The 15,712-nt window shown below is 38.2% G+C and overlaps 1 protein-coding gene across 3 annotated transcripts in view; it reads right to left on the reverse strand.

Annotated features, from left to right (window-relative positions):
* Window positions 1-15,712, reverse strand: part of PDCD6IP (programmed cell death 6 interacting protein) — a 103,512-nt gene that overhangs the window by 76,329 nt on the left and 11,471 nt on the right. The gene's annotated exons all lie outside the window — the stretch shown is intronic.

Genomic DNA, 15,712 nt, shown 5'->3' on the forward strand with positions numbered 1-15,712 from the left:
TGTCTCTATCCATTTAACAAATTAGTAGCCCTGGCAAACTGTTGATTAAAAACAGGTTTATCCACTCTCAAATATATTTTGCATATGTCCACCTCTGCCCACCTCTACCCCTGCCAAACAGCTTATTAAAGCTACCATCTTCTCTTCCAGGTTGACTAATTCAAAAGTTTCCAGGCTCCTTTCTCATTCATTTCAAATCTATTCTCCCCACAGCAGCAAGAACGATCTTCATAAAACATGAAGCAGTCTTCCCCTTCATCAGGATGAGCTGAATTTTAGCCAGTAAGCCTGAGGTGGGGAATCAAGGCCAAGCTTTCTAATTAGCCTCTAGTCTTTCCTTCTTCCCTTACACGCCCCCTTTATCTGGGCAGTCTTACCATTGGTATTTTGGGAGCTAACTTTTCAGATGGAGGCAATGGTGTTGGGGTCAGACAGCATGTCTGAAACCAAGCTTTTGACTGCCACGGTCACCAGTTTGGTTACAAATGAAAAATTGAGCAAATAGTACACTGAAGAAAATTGCAGCAGGCTTTTCACTGTCAGAGAAGAGAATTACAAGTACGGGAAGAAGGCTAGAATAACTGTTTGGGATTGGAATTGTTATCAGTGTAAACCAGTACTTTTAATATAGTGGAGAAACACAAAAAGAAGTATAAGTGTCTGTGTATATGTATTTCCTAAATGTATATGCTAAGAGGATCTAGAAGCAGTGACATCAATAAGCATACCTTGTGTCCAGCTAAATAATAATATGCATTAACAGGAGTCAGTACTCCTTAGAGTAATGGGAAAAAGGCTGAGGTAGAGAAAATCTAAGATGAACCTAAAACATCCTGTTATGCCAGAAAGTAAGAAGTATTTTTTAAAAATGATGAGGACATGTCAAAAGAATGTAGGAACTGGCTTGAGGGGCTCCTAATGGCCAATACGTAAGTAATAGTAATGAATTATAACCCACTGAGGAAAATAAGAACCCTAAACTAACATAAATAAAATAAATAAATAGGGGAAAAGGGAAAACTTCACCCTATAGCAGAACGCAAACCAATAAATTCAGAAGAAATAGAGAAACTGCCATTTGACACCTTTCAGAATATAATAATCTAATCAAAGGACACCAAAAAAATGCAAGTTTTTTCTCTTAATTTTTCTTATCAGAGAAATTGTAGGTTTACAGAAAAATCATGCAGAAAATACAGGGTACCCAGATTACCTGACCCCCATTATTAACACTGATACAATTTATGAAAGAACATCATTAAAACAGTACTATTAACCACAGTCCATTGTTTACATTATGGTTCACTTTGTTTTACAGTCCATTAGTGTTTTTATTCCTTAATGTTTATTCTAGTCCATGTCTACTACCTAAAATGTCCCCCTTCTAACCACATTCAAATATATAATTTCGTGCTGTTAATTTACAATGCTGTTTTATCATTACTACCATCCATTACCAAAACTTTTCCATCACCCCAAAACAGAAATTCTGTACCAATTAAGCATTAACTCCCCATTTCCTATTATTTTAGTTTCTGACTCTATAAATTTGCTTATTCTAATCATTTCATTCATTGAGATCCTACAGTATTTGTCCTTTTCTGTCTGGCTTGTTTCATACAACACAATGTCCTGAAAGTTCATCCACGTTGTCACATGTATCAGAATGCTATTCCTTTTTATAGCTGAATAATATTCATTGTATCTATGTGTGTGTCATACACACACTCCCTCTTTAAAATCCATTCATCTGTTGATGGGCGCAGGTTGGTTCCTTATTTTGGCTGTGAATAATGCCACTACGAACATCAATGTGCAAATCTATTCAATTCTACTTTCAGTTCTTTTTGATATATACCCAGAAATGGGACTGGCAGGTCATACGGTAATTCTATACTTAATTTTCTGAGGAACCACTAAGCTATTTATAACAACAGCTGCACCATTTTACATTCCCAGCAATAACAATGCATTAGTATTCCTAGTTATACAAATTCTCCCCAACATTTGTTATTTTTCATTAAACATGAAAGTCTAATGAGGAACAGGAAGGATTCTGACAGTCTCAAGATAGCTCCCCTCAAATACTTATTACTTACCAATAATTACAGTATACTTCTTAACTGTAAGGTTGAGAAACCTAGCAGACATCATCTTTACCAAGTGATAAAAATTAATATTACCAGAAATAGGACATATCAACATGTTCTTCTTGATGTGCACTAAAAAGAACACAGCATCACTTCTATGGGATTTCTGCCCAAAAATGCATAAATCAAAAGGAAATATCAGACAAACTCTTATTGTACTGAGGGAGTACTAGGTGGTACTCTTCAAAAATGTCAAGGTTGTGAAAGATAAGGAAAAAATGAAGAACTGTTCCAACTTGAACAACACTAAAAATACATGAAGGAGACATAAAGAGACATACAACACACAATCCTGTATTAGATCCTGCACTTATAAATGTCATTATTGGGAGAATCAGTGAAATGTGAATGAGTCCTATGGATTAAATGATAATATTGAATCATTTTTAATTTCCTGATTTTTAAACTTACACTGTGGTTATATAGGAGAGTATCTTTGCCTTAGAGAATAAACTCTGAAGCATTAAGTACTTAAGGCCCTTTAATGGATTCCCATAATACTTTTAATAGCATCCAAAAACTATGACAAGATCTAGCATCAAAAATCATCAAAAATCAAATTAACAACTTGAGGCATGTTTTATATGCCTATAAAGAACTTTATATGTCTATAAAGAAGGCATAGGGTGAACAAAACAAAATCGAAAATTTGAAAAAACAAATTACAGAACTTATGGGAATGAAAGGCACACAGAAGAAATGAATAAAAAAAATGGAAACCTACAATACATTTGAAGTGATAGAGGAAAGGATTAGTGAACTGGAGGACTGGACATATAAAATCCAACAAGCAAAAGAAAATACAGGGAGAAGAAAGGAAAAATATGAGCACAGTTCACAGGGAATTGAATGACAACATGAAGTACACAAATACACATGTTGCAGGTATCAGAAGGGAAAAGGAGGAGATAGACTAATGGAGGAAATTATAATTGAAAATTTTCCATGTCTTACGAAAGACATAAAATTACAGATCTAAGAAGTGCAGTATACTCCAAAAAGAATAGATCCAACACCACAGGCAGACAGGAAAAGACAGGAGAGAGAGAGGTGTGGAGAAAAGTGTACAAATGACTATCAGTATAGATTAAAAAAGGGGGGGTATTAGATATAATATTAAAATCCAAAAGGAAAATGGTAGAAGTACTGCCTTTACAGTAGTAACACTATATGTTAATGGCTTAAACTGCCCAATCAAAAGGCACAGACTGGCAGAATGGATTAAAAAACAGGACACATCTATATGCTGTCTACAGGAGACTCATTTTAGACACAAGGACAAACTTAGTTTGAAAGTGAAATGTTGGGCTCTTTCTCCGCCGGCGGCGCTCCCGCCGCCTGCCAGCCAGCCCTCCTCTCCCTCTCCTCTCCCTCCTTCTCTGCCGACGGCACTCCCGCCGTGACCAGCCAGCCCTCCTCTCCCTCTTTCTTCGCTGGCGGCGCTCCCGCCGCCAGCCAGTCAGCCCTCTTCTTCCCCCTTCTCCGCCGGCGGCGCTCCCGCCGCCATCTTGCCCTTCTCATTCCCCTTCTGCTCCGGCGGCGCTCCATCCGCCATCTTATCCTTCCCTTTCTCCTCCTGCTCCGACGGCTCTCCAACCACCACCGTGCCCTCTTCCGCCTTCACCAGCTCCTCCGCCACCGTCCTCGACAGCCTTGCCGCCCTTACCTTTCCTCCTCCAGAACAGCTACTGGGGGAGTGGAGACGATACAGAGCAGCTCCCGGAGCCATGACGGAGATCAAAGGGACGGCGTACCCCATCCTGGAACGGCTGACTGTCGGGGAGAACCAGCTCCGAGGAGATCGCCGAGGGGCGCGGGCTTTCCTGGGCGGGACGGTAAGCGGCCGGAGTCCCTCCCTTCCTCCTTCCCAGGCCAGCTGGCAGAACTGGGCAGGTGGTCCCCTCGGGCCGCGGCGGCTGGCACCCCCACCACACGAGGCCCCCGGGACCAACTGAGAGAGTTGGGTTGGAAATCCCCAGACCACAGAGAACGGTGACCGGGGGGGGTCCCTTCCAAACACGTGACTCCCCAGTCCGGCTGGGAACAGTGCACTCTTCCGGGCTGCGGTGGCTGGTGCCCTCCCGCCACGCTTGGCGCCCCGGGCCAACTAGAAAATTCGGTCGGGCGCTCTCCCGGGCTGCGGCGGCCGGCGACACTCCCCGCGTTCGGACCCCCGGGCCGGCTGGCACTCTTCCAAGCCGCTTCGGTTGGCGAACCTCCCCCACGGCGAGAGTTTTCCAAAGTTAAAGGACCCACAGCACCTTTTACTGTTGGAACCCACAGACAAACGTGTGCCAAGAGCGCCACCTACTGGGCAGGATAAGAAAAACAGAACCCAGAGATTTCACAGAAAAATCTTTCAAGCTGTTGGGTCCAACACCCAGGGAAATCTGACTAAATGCCCAGACGCCAGCAGAAGATAACGGATCATGCTCAGAAAATTGAAAATATGGCCCAGTCAAAGGGACAAACCAATAGTTCAAATGAGATACAGGAGCTGAGACAACTAATGCTGAATATACGAACAGAAATGGAAAACCTCTTCAAAAACGAAATCGATAAATTGAGGGACGACATGAAGAAGACATGGGCTGAACAAAAAGAAGATATAGAAAAACTGAAAAAACAAATCACAGAGCTTATGGAAGTGAAGGATAAAGTAGAAAAGATGGAAAAAACAATGGATACCTACAATGACAGATTTAAAGAGACAGAAGATAGAATTAGTGATTTGGAGGATGGAACATCAAATTCCAAAAAGAAACAGAAACTATCCGGAAAAGAATGGAAAAATTTGAACAGGGTATCAGGGAACTCAAGGACAATATGAACCACACAAATATACGTGTTGTGGGTGTCCCAGAAGGAGAAGAGAAGGGAAAAGGAGGAGAAAAACTAATGGAAGAAATTATCACTGAAAATTTCCCAACTCTTATGAAAGACCTAAAATTACAGATCCAAGAAGTGCAGCGCACCCCAAAGAGAATAGACCCAAATAGGCGTTCTCCAAGACACTTACTAGTTAGAATGTCAGAGGTCAAAGAGAAAGAGAGGATCTTGAAAGCAGCAAGAGAAAAACAATCCGTCACATACAAGGGAAACCCAATAAGACTATGTGCAGATTTCTCAGCAGAAACCATGGAAGCTAGAAGACAGTGGGATGATATATTTAAGTTACTAAAAGAGAAAAACTGCCAACCAAGACTCCTATATCCAGCAAAATTGTCCTTCAAAAATAAGGGAGAAATTAAAACATTCTCAGACAAAAAGTCACTGAGAGAATTTGTCACCAAGAGACCAGCTCTGCAAGAAATACTAAAGGGGGCACTAGAGTCAGATACGAAAAGACAGAAGAGAGAGGTATGGAGAAGAGTGTAGAAAGAAGGAAAATCAGATATGATATATATAATACAAAAGGCAAAATGGTAGAGGAAAATATTATTCAAACAGTAATAACACTAAATGTTAATGGACTGAATTTCCCAATCAAAAGACATAGATTGGCAGAACGGATTAAAAAACAGGATCCTTCTATATGCTCTCTACAGGAAACACATCTTAGACCCAAAGATAAACATAGGTTGAAAGTGAAAGGTTGGGAAAAGATATTTCATGCAAATAACAACCAGAAAAGAGCAGGAGTGGCTATACTAATATCCAACAAATTAGGCTTCAAATGTAAAACAGTTAAAAGAGACAAAGAGGGACACTATCTACTAATAAAAGGAACAATTAAACAAGAAGACATAACAATCATGAATATTTACGCACCGAACCAGAATGCCCCAACATACGTGAGAAATACACTGCAAACACTGAAAAGGGAAATAGACACATATACCATAATAGTTGGAGACTTCAATTCACCACTCTCATCAATGGACAGAACATCTAGACAGAGGATCAATACAGAAATAGAGAATCTGAATATTACTATAAATGAGCTTGACTTAACAGACATTTATAGGACATTACATCCCACAACAGCAGGATACACCTTTTTCTCAAGTGCTTATGGATCATTCTCAAAGATAGACCATATGCTGGGTCACAAAGCAAGTCTTAACAAATTTAAAAAGATTGAAATCATACACAACACCTTCTCGGATCATAAAGGAATGAAGTTGGAAATCAATAATAGGCAGAGTGCCAGAAAATTCACAAATACATGGAGGCTCAACAACACACTCTTAAACAACAAGTGGGTCAAAGAAGAAATTGCAAGAGAAATTAGTAAATACCTCGAGGCAAATGAAAATGAAAACACAACATATCAAAACCTATGGGATGCAGCAAAGGCAGTGCTAAGAGGGAAATTTATTGCCCTAAATGCCTATATCAGAAAAGAAGAAAAGGCAAAAATGCAGGAATTAACTGTCCACTTGGAAGAAATGGAGAAAGAACAGCAAACTAATCCCAAAGCAAGCAAAAGGAAAGAAATATCAAAGATTAGAGCAGAAATAAATGAAATTGAAAACATGAAAACAATAGAGAAAATCAGTAAGACCAGAAGTTGGTTCTATGAGAAAATCAATAAGATTGATGGGCCCTTAGCAAGATGGACAAAAAGAAGAAGAGAGAGGATGCAAATAAATAAGATCAGAAATGGAAGAGGAGACATACTACTGACCTCACAGAAATAAAGGAGGTAATAACAGGATACTATGAACAACTTTACGCTAATAAATACAACAATTTAGATGAAATGGACGGGTTCCTGGAAAGACATGAACAACCAACTCTGACTCAAGAAGACATAGATGACCTCAACAAACCAATCACAAGTAAAGAAATTGAATCAGTCATTCAAAAGCTTCCTAAAAAGAAAAGTCCAGGACCAGACGGCTTCACATGTGAATTCTATCAAACATTCCAGAAAGAATTAGTACCAACTCTCCTCAAACTCTTCAAAAAAATCGAAGTGGAGGGAGAACTACCTAATTCATTCTATGAAGCCAACATCACCCTCATACCAAAACCAGGTAAAGATATTACAAAAAAAGAAAACTACAGACCAATCTCTCTAATGTACATAGATGCAAAAATCCTCAATAAAATTCTAGCAAATCGTATCCAACAACACATTAAAAGAATTATACATCATGACCAAGTAGGATTCATCCCAGGTATGCAAGGATGGTTCATATAAGAAAATCAATTAATGTAATACACCATATCAACAAATCAAAGCAGAAAAATCACATGATCATCTCAATTGATGCACAGAAGGCATCTGACAAGATTCAACATTCTTTCCTGTTGAAAACACTTCAAAAGATAGGAATACAAGGGAACTTCCTTAAAATGATAGAGGGAATATATGAAAAACCCACAGCTAATATCATCCTCAATGGGGAAAAATTGAAAAATTTCCCCCTAAGATCAGGAACAAGACAAGGATGCCCACTATCACCACTATTATTCAACATTGTGTTGGAGGTTCTAGCCAGAGCAATTAGACAAGAAAAAGAAATACAAGGCATCAAAATTGGAAAGGAAGAAGTAAAACTATCACTGTTTGCAGACGATATGATACTATACATCGAAAACCCGGGAAAATCCACAACGAAACTACTAGAGCTAATAAATGAGTACAGCAAAGTAGCAGGTTACAAGATCAACATTCAAAAATCTGTAGCATTTCTATACACTAGTAATGAACAAGCTGAGGGGGAAATCAAGAAACGAATCCCATTTACAATTGCAACTAAAAGAATAAAATACCTAGGAATAAATTTAACTAAAGAGACAAAAAACCTACATAAAGAAAACTACAAAAACCTGCTAAAAGAAATCACAGAAGACCTAAATAGATGGAAGGGCATACCGTGTTCATGGATTGGAAGACTAAATATAGTTAAGATGTCAATCCTACCTAAATTGATCTACAGATTCAATGCAATACCAATCAAAATCCCAACAACTTATTTTTCAGAAATAGAAAAACCAATAAGCAAATTTATCTGGAAGGGCAGGGTGCCCCGAATTGCTAAAAACATCTTGAGGAAAAAAAACGAAGCTGGAGGTCTCGCGATGCCGGACTTTAAGGCATATTATGAAGCCACAGTGGTCAAAACAGCATGGTATTGGCATAAAGATAGATATATCGACCAATGGAATCGAATAGAGTGCTCAGATATAGACCCTCTCATCTATGGACATTTGATCTTTGATAAGGCAGTCAAGCCAACTCACCTGGGACAGAACAGTCTCTTCAATCAATGGTGCCTAGAGAACTGGATATCCATATGCAAAAGAATGAAAGAAGACCCATATCTCACACCTTATACAAAAGTTAACTCAAAATGGATCAAAGATCTAAACATTAGGTCTAAGACCATAAAACAGTTAGAGGAAAATGTAGGGAGATACCTTATGAAACTTACAATTAGAGGCGGTTTTATGGACCTTAAACCTAAAGCAAGAGCACTGAAGAAGGAAATAAATAAATGGGAGCCCCTCAAAATTAAACACTTTTGTACATCAAAGAACTTCATCAAGAAAGTAGAAAGACAGCCTACACAATGGGAGATAATATTTGGAAATAACATATCAGATAAAGGTCTAGTATCCAGAATTTATAAAGAGATTGTTCAACTCAACAACAAAAAGACAGCCAACCCAATTACAAAATGGGAAAAAGACTTGAACAGACACCTACCAGAAGAGGAAATACGGATGGTCAAGAGGCACATGAAGAGATGCTCAATGTCCCTGGCCATTAGAGAAACGCAAATCAAAACCACAATGAGATATCATCTCACACCCACCAGAATGGCCATTATCAACAAAACAGAAAATGACAAGTGCTGGAGAGGATGCGGAGAAAGAGGCACACTTATCCACTGTTGGTGGGAATGTCAAAGGGTGCAACCACTGTGGAAGGCAGCTTGGCGGTTCCTCAAAAAGCTGAATATAGAATTGCCATATGACCCAGCAATACCATTGCTAGGTATCTACTCAAAGGACTTAAGGGCAAAGACACAAACGGACATTTGCACACCAATGTTTATAGCAGCATTATTTACAATTGCAAAGAGATGGAAACAGCCAAAATGTCCATCAACAGAAGAATGGCTAAACAAACTGTGATATATACATACGATGGAATATTATGCAGCTTTAACACAAGATAAACTTATGAAGCATGTAATAACATGGATGGACCTAGAGAACATTATGCTGAGTGAGTCCAGCCAAAAACTAAAGGACAAATACTGTATGGTCCCACTGATATGAACTGACATTCGAGAATAAACTTGGAATATGTCATTGGTAACAGAGTCCAGCAGGAGTTAGAAACAGGGTAAGATAATGGGTAATTGGAGCTGAAGGGATACAGACTGTGCAACAGGACTAGATACAAAAACTCAAAAATGGACAGCACAATAATACCTAAGTGTAAAGTAATCATGTTAAAACACTGAATGAAGCTGCATCTGAGCTATAGGTTTTACTTGTTTTGTTTTTACTATTATTATTACTTTTATTTCTTTTCTCTATATCTTTTTCTGTTGTGTTGCTAGTTCCTCTCTAAACCGATGCAAATGTACTAAGAAACGATGATCATGCATCTATGTGATGATGTTAAGAATTACTGATTTCATATGTAGAATGGTATGATTTCTAAATGTTGGGTTAATTTCTTTTTTTTCCATTAATTAATAAAAAAAAAAAAGTGAAATGTTGGGAAAAGATATTTCATGCAAACAACAGTCGGAAAAGAGCCAGAGTAGCTATACTAACATCCAACATTAGACTTCGAATGTAAAACAATTAAAAGAGACAAAGAAGGAACCTGTATTAAAAAAAGGAACAATTCAACAAGACAGAGCAATTATAAATATTTATACACCAAGTCAGAGTGCTCCAAAATACATGAGCAAACACTGAAAAGAGAAAGACATCTCTACCATAATTGTAGACTTCAATTTCCTGCTCTCAACAATGGCTAGAACATCTAGACAGAGGAGCAATAGCGAAACAGAAAATTTGAATAATATAATCAAAGAACTAGACTTAACAGACATTTACAGAACATTACATCGAAAGTGAAAGGTTGGGAGAAGATATTCCATGCAAACAACAATCAAAAAAGAGCAGGAGTAGCTATACTAACATCTGACAACTTCGACTTCAAATGTAAAACAATTAAAGAGACAAAGAAGGAAATTATGTATTAATAAAAGGAACAATTCAATAAGACATAACAATCATAAATCATAAATATTTATACGCCAAAGCCAGAGTACTCCAAAATCCACAACAGCAGGATACACCTTTTTCTCAAGTGTGCATGGATCATTCTCAAGGACAGATCATATGTTGGGTCACAAAGCAAGTCTCAATAAATTTAAAAAGACTGAAATCAAACAAAACACTTTCTCAGACCATAAAGGAATAAAGTTGGAAATCAATAACAGGCAGAGAGCCAGAAAATTCACAAATATATGGAGGCTAAACAACACACTTTTAACCAAAGGTTTAAGGAAGAAATTACAAAAGAAATCAGTAAATATTTAGATGCAAATGAAAATGATAATGCAACATATAAAAAAATGGAAACCTACAACAATAGATTTGAAGAGACAGAAGAAGAGATTAGTGAACTAGATTCCTGGACATATGAAATCCAATACACAAAAGAAAAATATAGGGAAAAGAATGGGAAAATACAAGCAACAAACATATCAAAATTTATGGGATGCAGCAAAGGCAGTGCTAAGAGGGGAATTTATTGCCTTAAATGCCTATATGAACAAAAAGACAAACCACCCAATTAAAAAATGGGCAAAAGTCATGAACAGACACTTCCCAGAGGAGGAAATACAAATGGCTAAAAGGTGCAGCACATGAAAAGATGCTGAACTTCACTGGCTCTTAGAGAAATGCAAATCAAAACCACAATGAGATATCATCTCACACCCACCAGAACGATCATTAAAAAAAAAAAAAAAAAAAAAAAAACAGGCACTGCTAGTGGGAATGTAAACTGCTACAACTGCTATGGAAAGCAGTGGAGGTTCCTCAAGAAGCTAAGTATAGAATTGCCATATGATCCAACAATCCCATTGCTAGGTATCTATTCAGAGGACATGAGGGAAAGGACACAAACGGACTTTTGCACACCGATGTTTATAGTAGCACTATTTACAACTGCCTAGAAATGGAAAGAGCCCAAATGTCCATCAACAGATGACTGGCTAAATGAGCTGTGATATATATATATATACACAATGGAATATTACGCAGTTGTACGACAGAGTAAAGTCATGAAATAGGTAACATGGATTTATCTTGAAGACATTATGCAGAAACAAAAGGACAAATATTGTATGTTCTCATTAATACGAACATGTATGAATAAATTTGGAGACTTTCAGTTAAGAACACAGGTTATCAGGACATAGAAATAGTATAGAGATTGGGTAACTGGTGCTGAAGGGATACAGATTATGTGACAAGACTGACTGTAAAAATTCAGAAATGGATAGTACAATACTACCTGATTTTAGCACAATAATGTAACTACACTGAATGAAGCTGAATGTGAGAATGATACAGGGAGAAAGGCTAGGGGGCACATATGAAACCAGAAAGAAAGATAGACGATAAAGACTGAGATGGTATAATTTAGGAATGCCTACAGTGTACAATGATAGTGACTATATGCACAAACTAATGTTTTTGCATGAGGAAGAACAAAGGAATGTCAGCATTGTAGGGTGCTGAAAATACATGGTCATTCGTATTTTAAAACTTCAACTTCTGTGTGAGACTAAAGGGAGAAATGCTTATTTGGTGTAAAATTTATATTGTGATTAGTACATTTCCTAATTTAAATTGTACAGTCAGTTTAATTGAACACCACAAGTACCTGGAATCTTAAACAGGGCATGAGATTTTGTCAGTTTGTCCAGGTTAGTGTGACGCCCTGATAAATACCAGAGTGATCTGACAGTGAATAAAGAAGTATTTGCAAAGTCATCCTTGGGGGAATGCAGAGAAGGGAGAAAAAAATGCAACTTCCTCATTTGGAGAATTCCTGATATTCTAACAAGCAGTGGGGACAACCAAACCAATAGCTGAGCCTCAATCTCGGGGTTTGCCCCTATGAAACTTATCCCTGCAAAGAACATAAATTAGGGCAAATAGTCACCCCCAGGGAACCTCTTTTTTTGCTCAGATGTGGCCACTCTCTAAGCCTACTTGACAAATAAACTCACTAATCTCCCCGTCTATGTGGGACATGACTCCCAAGGGTCTAATCCTCCTTGGCAACGTGGGACAGAAAAGGGACGAGCTGGGACTCGGCATCAAGGGATTGAGAAAACCTTCTTGACCAAAAGGGGGAAGAGAGAAATGTGAAAAAATAAGGTGTCAGTAGTTGAGAGATTTCAAACAGAGTTAAGAGGTTATCCTGAAGATTATTCTTCTACATTATATAAATATCTCCTTTTTAGTCTATGGTGTTATTAGAATGGCTAGAGGGAAGTACCTGAAACTGCAGAGCTGTGTTCCAGTAACCAGGTTTCTTGACGATGACTGTATAATGATATAGCTCTTGCAATGTGACTGTGTGATTGTAAAAACCTTATGTGTGATGCTTCTTTTTTCTACAGTATGGACAGATGAGTAAAAAATATGGATAAAAATAAACAAACAATAGAGGCAAGAAAGATTAGGATAAACTGAGGACATTCAAACACTAGTGGTCAATGAAAAGGAGAAGTAAGGGGTATGAAGTATAAGTTTGTTTTCCTTTTTTTAATTTCTTTTGCTGGAGAGATGTAAATGTTCAAAAAAAAATGATCACGGTGACGAATACACAACTGTGTGAGGATATTGCAAGTCACTGATTGGACACCATGTATAGAATGTTTGTTGAGTACAATAAAATATTTTAAAAGAATCATTATGCTATGTAGTGACCGTAAGCGTGCAAGACCAGCAGAGAAAACAGGTATGTGGTTACTGCAATAATCAAGTCAGGAGCTGATGGTGGTCAATGGACCAGGATAGTCCATGGTACCAGCAGAAGTGATAAAAAGCAGTCAAACAAGAAACATGAGAACCAATGTGTCCATGCAGCCAGAGCTTTGGAGATGAAGAAGTAAAATGCCCTTGGGGGAGCTTCAAAAAGCTTCTTGTTCATGAAACAAGAAGCCTGGAGAGAATGCTAGCAGACATTGCCATGTTCTCCATGTGCCTTTCCAGTTGAAAGAGAAACCCTGAACTTCATCAGCCTTTCTTAAGTGAAGGTAACCTCTTGTTGGTGCCTTAATTTGAACATTTTTATAGACTTGCTTTAATTGGGACATTTTCACAGCCTTACACCTGTGAACTTGCAACTTAGTAAGTTCTCCCTTTTAAAAGCCAAAAAAAAAAAAAAGCAGTCAAAAGTGGCCATTTTATGGCCAACATTTTAATAGCTACCCCCCTTCATTTATAATCTCTCAGGCCCATGAAGTTTTCTTCATGGAACTTAACACAGTTTATAATCATATATTTATTTCTGGGGTTATGTTCTGTCATAAGCTCGATGAGGGCAGAGGTTGGGTCTGCTTACTTACAGTTTTAATGCTAGCTCCAAATAAATGAATCAGAAAAATGCAAAGTTCTAGAAAAAAAATCATTTTTCTTATCACTTTTCTCATCTCTGTTTTGAGAACGAACAAGAGCTACCAAAGAACTGCCCTAATGGGAGAGTAAGTGCCAAGATCCTGAGGTGACTGTGTGCTACACAGATATAAAGCAAAGAACTAGCAAACTTTTTCTGACAAAGGCTATTTTAGACTTTGTCAGTCAAAAGGCAAAATATTACATAGGTAATTATATCACGAGAGAAAACTCCTGCCCGGTCCCATCCTTTCTGCCTGGGTTGATCCGTTCCGGATGGTGGCATGCTATGTATGCAGTTCCCCAAGTGCCATCAGTTGGAGGTATTCTCCAAAGAAGAGTCTCCGGACTGCAGAGAGGGGCCTAAGGGATAGATAGCAGTCACTGTAGTCACATTCTGCCCCAGATTCCAGGAGGCTGACAGAGCCAGCACAGCTAACTGAAAATGAGACAATTTGCTACATCACCAATTCCCAGACTGAGATTCGACCATTCAGTATCAAGCTGTTGTCAACAGCGGAGTCTTGAATGTACAGACAGCACCATGCAAGCCCTGGGCAGCAATGAGGTATAGCCACTGGCCAGGAGGCGGCACTGAGAGTGAAAGGAGTATGCCTCAGCCAGGTCTCGAAGGTTTACAGTGTTAAACCACCCAAGTAGTTCCAGAAGTCACACAAAATCAAGCAATGGGAGGCCTTAGTTTGACAACTTATGCAAGAGAGTAAGCAATGAAGGAAGTAGGAAATGAATCTACTTGCTGTGTAAATGGATCAGGAAAAGAAGACAAGTTAAACCTAAACAGAATGCACTAAATTTTTTTAATACCTATTTTTTCCACTGCAAATCTTTTGTGATCAACTCCCAAAATTTGAGTTGTATGGGGAAACATGCATTTATATCCAATATTTAAATAGCTAGCAGCTATGTAATAGAATACTCAAAGTAGAATAGCTGTCTTAAGATGGGTTATGGAAACTGAAATAAGAGTACCATGGAAAGGCAGTCATTAAAAATTAACAATGGGGCGGGCCACGGTGGCTGAGTGGCAGAATTCTTGCCTGCCATGCCAGAGGCCCAGGTTCAATTCCCGGTGCCTGCCCATGTATTAAAAAAATAAATAAATAAATAAAAATCAACAATGTCCTACAAGGATGAAACAAACTTCAAGAAAAACACAGAGATCAATTAATGTTTTACAAAAGAAACTAGCTAATGCAAACTACAGTTACCACAGGCAAAATGCTATTTCTAGAAAACCAAATATAATGAACTACTTCTTTGATGAAAAATAATTCCTCCATATGTCACCCCTCGTAGTTCAACATAGATCTCAGATATCAAAGTTCTCTGGAGCAGGAACTAAGAGAAACATGAAAATCTACTATACCCTCTCCTTATCACTTAAAATACTTTACAGTATCAGTAGACCTTAGCCCAGGATCTACCTCTAACAAAATAGACCTGGTCTACAAGTTTCCCATAGTTAGGATGATGAAAAGCTAGTATGCTGAGCCAGAGGGTTTATAAATACAGTACATGGTGGGAAATATGTTGCAAAGAATTTGCATTTCTATGGATTTTGTTTTAGAAATAAGCAAAATTTTTTATCAACAATAATTTCCTAAACATACTTAAAAAGAATTATGGCACATTGGGCAGAACTCAAGGTGTCAAATTAGACAACTTTGAGCTTGAACCCTAACTCCACCAACCATTGGTTTTTTTGTTTTTTAACTTTTTTTATTGTATAGTATAACATATATACAAAACAAAGAAATAAAAAAGTAAGTTTTCAAAGCACTCTTCAACAAGTGGTTACAGGACAGATTCCAGAGTTTGTCACGGGCTACCATACAATCCTCTCAGATTTTTCCTTCTAGCTGCTCCAGAATATAGGAGCTTAGAGTTAGAGGGCTTAAATACTTTTTTGTCATCACAATCAA

Source organism: Tamandua tetradactyla, chromosome 15 (assembly GCF_023851605.1).
Source record: "Tamandua tetradactyla isolate mTamTet1 chromosome 15, mTamTet1.pri, whole genome shotgun sequence".
Taxonomy (NCBI): domain Eukaryota; kingdom Metazoa; phylum Chordata; class Mammalia; order Pilosa; family Myrmecophagidae; genus Tamandua; species Tamandua tetradactyla.